Raw genomic sequence first — 6,505 nt, forward strand, 5'->3', positions numbered from 1 at the left:
CCATTATGAAAAATGGGTCTGAGAATATCCTGGAAAGCTAGTTTAGTTATGGTAAATTTCCTCAACATGTGTCTGTCAGTGAAGTATTTGATTTCTCCATCACAAATGAAACTCATTCTATCTGGATAAGGGATCCTGGGCTGAAAGTTGTTTTGTTTTAGGAGATTGAAGATCAATGACCATCCTCTTCTGGCTTGAAAGGTTTCCACTGAGAGATGTGCAGTCATTCTGATATTTCTGCCATTGTAGGTAATGCTTTTCTTACATCTGGCTGGTTGCAGAATTTTCTCCTTCATATTAACTTTGGTAAAGTTAATTACAATGTGTCTAGGAGATGCTTTATTTGGATTATGTCTTGCTGGGGTTCTGAAACTGTCTACTATCTGAATTTCTGTATCTTTTGCCATATCTGGGAAATTTTCCTCCATTATATCTTCTAGTAGAGCATCTATGCCTTTAGGACCATCCTCTTCTCTTTTAGGAATTCCTATAAGACCAATGTTTGATTTTTTGGAGTGGTCCCACAACTCTCAGGGAATGATCAGTATTTGTTCTCCATTTCTCTGCATCTTTCAGGATTTGGGAGCATTCAATAGCTTTGTCTTCAATTTCAGAGATCCTTTCTTCTGCTGGCTCCACTCTATTACTGAGGGGTGCTACTGTATTATGAAGCTCCTCAAATAACTTTCTCATTTCCTTGAGCTCTGCTATTTCTTTTCTCTTTATGCACAAATCCTTGGAGATTTTGTCTTTGAATTCATTGATTTCTTGAGACAATTTTTGAACTACTCTTTGAATTTCTATTTCCAACTTTTCTTCTAATCTATTAATCTTATTTGCCATCCATATTCTGAATTCAATTTCTGACATTGCTGCCATTTGTCTATGAATAGCATCTTCTGTTTTATCTCCTTGGTCATTCCTTGGGGGAGTCTACTCTGATTATTCATGTTGCCAGATTTCTTCCTCTGGTTCCACTCTATGTGTATTTTTGGCAATTTGGCTATTAAAAGTGAAAGAGTAAGATCGGATTGGGGACCCCAAGAAATAGGATTAATCTGCCTTTAACCAATGAGCTGGGACTTGTGACTGTGGGTTTTCCCCTAGAACCTTATGAAGGTCCCTTTCAGAGCTGTAGCCTAAGACTCTGAAGACCTGCTTAGTAAGAGAGCACAAGTTGGCTCTGACCTGAAATCAGCCACCTCTACCCAATCTTAAGGAGTCGAGGTATTAAACTAAAATCTCATCTTGGGAGAGATATAAGCATCTGTAGTGCCCTTCCTCCCACCAGCAACAGCTAGTGAATTAGTCCTTTCACACTTTAAAACAACCTGCACTCAACATCAGATGGATTCCAGATGGACAGCTCAGGTCTAGAGTTCTAAACAGATTGACCTGGACAGCCCAATAGAGAGAGTTCAAAGGGTCTTGGATATCGTAATAGTGGAAATCCACAGACAATTCCAACCAGCATACACAAGGGGATGGCCCCTTGTCCCCCCCAGTGGACCACCAATTCAGGAAAGATCACTAGCCACAGTTAGGACAAAGACACTGGACATTAGTTTACCTGCCCTTGAAATTCTAAACCTGGCACAAGTGGCTCCACCCTTGGAAGTCCAAATCCAGCACTAGCAGCTCTGCCCTTTAACATCCAAACTGGGCATCAGTGGCATTGCCCTTGAAAGTCCAAACGGGGGTCATCCCCCACACCTTAAAGTCCCAACACATTGTCAGTGGCTCCACCCCTGAAAGTCCCAACAGGGTGAACTCACCTGCCCCCTGCAGCCCTTGAAATTCTGAGCAAGGGTCAGGGTTGCTGCCAGGAGCACAATGTTACATGTGTTTCTCTCTCTGAAAATCCCTCTCTTCCCACACCCCCCTGCCTGCCTCCACTTGAGTCACTGTTTCAGCACTTCTATCCTTACAATGTCCAGACCTCCTAGGGAATGGCCACACTGCAAGGGATAGACTTTCCTACCACTGGGCAAGGGCGGAGGGTATACTGCAAGTTCAGTATTGCGAGAAGAGTATTTTTTCAGTTTTATGCTGGGCAGGATAATGCCTAGGCTCACAGGTGGGACCTCTCTCAGGGAGGATGTCCAGTATTTTGTGGCTCTCACCAGTGGTATAAAAAGAGTGGTCTTTTGTCCCCTGCTCCCTTGCAGAGAGGCCATAGTGATCCTCCTACTTCGGGGAGGGGTCTCTCATCCTCGTGGCACTGGACTTTGTACCTGGATTTGTTTACTAGGATCCTCTTTCTTGGAGTCACATGTTGCAACAGCTAAGATGACATGTACTTGCCTACCTTCTTTCCTATCTCAGCTTTCCTCCTTCAGTTTCAGAGGCCAAATCTGTCCAGAATCTCTTCTTGTGGTCAGGATTCTCTGGCTAAAGTTGCCTCTCATAGGCTATCTTCCCATCCATCTTTCTTTGTGGCATTCCACAGTATACATACACCATAGTTTATTTCTCCATAGGATGGCTTTTATTAAAAAGTCCAAAAAACAAAAGATGCTGCCATGGATGCAGAGAGAAAGTAACACTTACATGCTGTTGGTAGGACTATAAATTACTACAATATGTATAGAAAACAATATGGCGATTCCTCAAAGAACTAAAAGTAAACATACCATTTCTGTCCAGCAATTTCATCACTGGCTATTTACCAAAAGGAAAATAAGTTATTTTATCAGAAAGAAACCTGCACTAGAATGTTTATAGCAGCACAATTTACAATTTCAAAGAGTGGAATTACTGTGAGTGCCCATCAATTCATGAGTGGATTAATAAATGTGGTATGGAGTATTTATTACTCAGCTATCAAAGGGATGAATTATTGCCTTTTGCAATAATTTGGATGGAACTGAAGTCCATTATCCTAAGTGAAATGTCTAAGGAATGGCAAAACAAATATCACACGTACTCACAATTAAATTGAAACTAACCAATGAGCACACACTTCCTACAAAGGGAGGTAAAACCCAGTGGAAATCAAGCAATGGGGGAGGAAGGGATAGGAGAAACCCACCTCATAGGAACAATGAACACTGGGTAATGGAAACACTTAGAATCTGGCTCAAGCATTACAAAAAGTGAACCCTATAACCAAAAACATTTGTGTCTCTGTATTACTTTTAGATTTTTAAAAAGTTATTAGAAATAAAAAAAAAATCAGTTGGATATATACAGGTAGGTCTATTTGTTTTCAGTATTTTGCTCTATTTCATTGAGTTGTCTATGTTTACTGTCTTGATTACTATAGCTATATATAACTTTTTTTTAAAGTCATGTAGTGTTAGCTTCTCCAACTTTTCTCTTCTTTTTCAAAATTATTTTTTCTATTCCAGGTCCTTTGTATTTCCTTATACATTTTAGAATCAGCTTGTTAATTTCTACAGAAAATTTGAAGGGACCTCAATTAGAATTCCTTTGAGAGAAAATTGATATCTTAATGATATTGTGTCTTTGGATCCGTGACCATGGTGTTATCTTTTTAAATTATTTACAGCAATGTTTGTAGTTTTCAGTACATGAGTCTTGTACCTCAGTTGTCAAATTTATTTCAAAGTAGTTTAGTCTTTTCATGCTATTATAAACAATATATTTATATTGAAGTTGTTCTTTGCTAATATATAGAAATATAATTGACAGTCATACTTCCTTCCCGATCTATCTCTATGCCTTTTACTTTTTCTTCCTTTATTTCCCTGGGTAGACTTTTCTGTATAATATTGTGAAAAAGTGGTATGAACATATTTCTTTGCCTTGTTTCTGCTCTTAAGATAAAAGTACATCAGCATATACTTAGCTCCCATATATTTTATGCCCTTCATCAGTTGAGGAAATTCTCTTTTAGCACAATTTGCTGAAATCTAGGAGTATTATTCCTTAATTAAGGGATGAATGTTAGATTTTAATAAATGACATTTTTTGCATCATTTGAGATTATAATACATTTTTTTCTCCTTTGGTTCACAAATATAATTCATTACACAATTGCTTTTTAGAATTAGGCCAATCATGTATTTCAGAGATAAATATGTTTCTAAAAATGTATTTACAGGTTCAATTTCCTAAATTTTATAAAACATCTTTGAATTTATGTTCATGAGGATATTGGTTTATGGTTTTCTTTTCTTGATATGTTTTTGTCTTTTTTTTTTTTATATCAGAGTAACACTGGCCTCATAAAATGAATTGAAAATATTACCACCTTTCAACTTTTTGGAAGAGTTTGAGTGGAAATGGAATTATTTTTTCCTTTGATGTCTGACAGAATTCAATAACTGAAGCATCATGGAAAAAGTTTCTTTCTTTCTTTTTTTTTTTTATTGTTGGGGAATCATTCAGGGTACAATGAGCCAGGTTATATTGCTTGCATTTGCTGGGTGAAGTCCCTCTATTAATAGTGTCCCTCCCCCAAGAGATGTGCCATAAGCTGTGGCCCCACAGTCCCCTCCCTCCTTCCCTCTCTCCTCTGCCCCATTCCCCCTCCTGCCGTGTACTAGCATTAATTGTCCTCATATCAGAATTGAGTACATTGGATTCTTGCTTTTTCATTCTCATGATGCTTTACTAAGAATAATGTATTTCAACTCCATTCAAATTAATACAAAAGATGTAAAGTCATCATCCTTTTTAGTGGCTGTATAATATTACATGGTATACATGTACCACAGTTTGTTAATCCATTCCTGGTTTGGTGGGCATTTAGGTTGTTTCCACAATTTGGCAATTGTAAACTAAACTTCAATAAATAGTCTAGTGCAAATGTTCTTATGGTAAAATGATTTTTTTTTTCTTCTGGGTAGATGCTGAGTAATGGGATTGCAGGATCAAATGTAAGGTCTAACATGAGTTCTTTGATGGTTCTCCATACTTCCTTCCAAAAAGTTGTATTAGTTTTCAGTCCCACCAACAGTGTAAAAGTGTTCCCTTCTCTTCATAACCATGCCAGCATTTGCAGCTTTGAGACTTTGTGGTGTGGGCCATTCTCACTGGGGTTAGGTGATGTCTCAGAGTGATTTTGATTTGCATTTGTTGGATAATTAGGGATGATGAGCTTGTTAGCCATTTGTCTATCTTCTTTAGAGAAGTTTCTATTCATCTCACTTGCCCATTGATATAGGGAATTGGTGGCTTTTGTTGCTTAATTTGAGTTTTCTGTAGATTCTAGCTATCAAGCTTTTGTCTAATACATAATATGCAAATATCTTTTCCCATTCTGATGGTTGTCTATTTGCTTTGTTGTTATTCAGTGTAATTAAGTCCCATTTGTTTATTTTTGTTGTTGCAATTGCCACTAAAATCTTTTTCACAAAGTCTTTCCCCAGGCCAATATCTTCAAATGTCTTCCCACACTTTCTTGAAAGATTTTTATGGATTCATGCCTTAGATTTAGATCTTTTATCCATCTTGAATCAATTTTAGTGAGTGGAGAAAGGTGCAGGTCAAGTTTCAGTCTTTTACACATGGTTATTCAGTTCTCCCAGCACCATTTATGGAATAGGGATTCTTTCTCCCAGTGAATGTTGTTGTTTGGCTTGTCAAAGATCAGGTGGCTGTAAGATGTTAGTTTCATCTCATGGTCTTTGATTCCAGTTGCCTATGTCTCTATTTTTGTGCCAATAGCAAGCTGTTTTCATCATTATTGCCTTGCAGTACAATCCTAAAGTCTGGTAGGCTAATGTCCTTGGCCTTGTTTTTATTACTAAGAATTGCCTTAGCTATACGGGGCAATTCTTTTTCCATACAAAACAAAGAATTATGTTTTCCAAATCTTGAAAGTATGATGTTGGTATTTTAATGAGGATTGAATTGAATCTGTATATTGCTTTGGGAATTATAGACATTTTAATTATGGTGATTCTTCCCAACCATGAGCATGGTATGTTCATCCATTTGTTAATATCTTCTGCTATTTCTTTTCTTAGGGTTTCATAATTTTCTTTGTAGAGGTCCTTCACCTTTTGTTAGGTATATTCCTAGGTATTTTTTTTCTTTTCTTTTTCTTTTTTTTAGCTACTGTGAAGGGAATTGTGTCCTTGATGAGCTTTGTATATGCCAATAATAGCTGTTATTGGCACATAAAAAGATTACTGATTTATGGACATTGACTTTATACCCTGAGACATTACTGTACTTTTGATCACTTCCAAGAGTATTATGGTTGAGTCTTTGGGGTTCTTTAAGTATAAGATTATATCATTGGCAAAGAGCAAGAGTCTGACCTCCTCTACACCCATTTGGATGCCTTTTATTTCTTTCTCTTGCCTGATTGTATTGGCTAGAACTTCCAGTACTATGTTGAATAGTAGTGATGATAGAGGACATCCTTGTCTAGTTCCATTTCTGAATGGATAATATTATATTAGCTGTGGGTTTGTCATAGATGGCTTCAATCAGTTTAAGAAATGTGCCATGTATGCCTATACTCTTCAGTGTTTTAATTAGAAAAGGATGCTGAATTTTATCAATGCTTTTTCAGCATCTTTTTTTTTTT

This window comes from Otolemur garnettii, unplaced genomic scaffold (assembly GCF_000181295.1).
Source record: "Otolemur garnettii isolate 467f Iridium unplaced genomic scaffold, OtoGar3 scaffold00082, whole genome shotgun sequence".
In the NCBI taxonomy this organism is placed as follows: domain Eukaryota; kingdom Metazoa; phylum Chordata; class Mammalia; order Primates; family Galagidae; genus Otolemur; species Otolemur garnettii.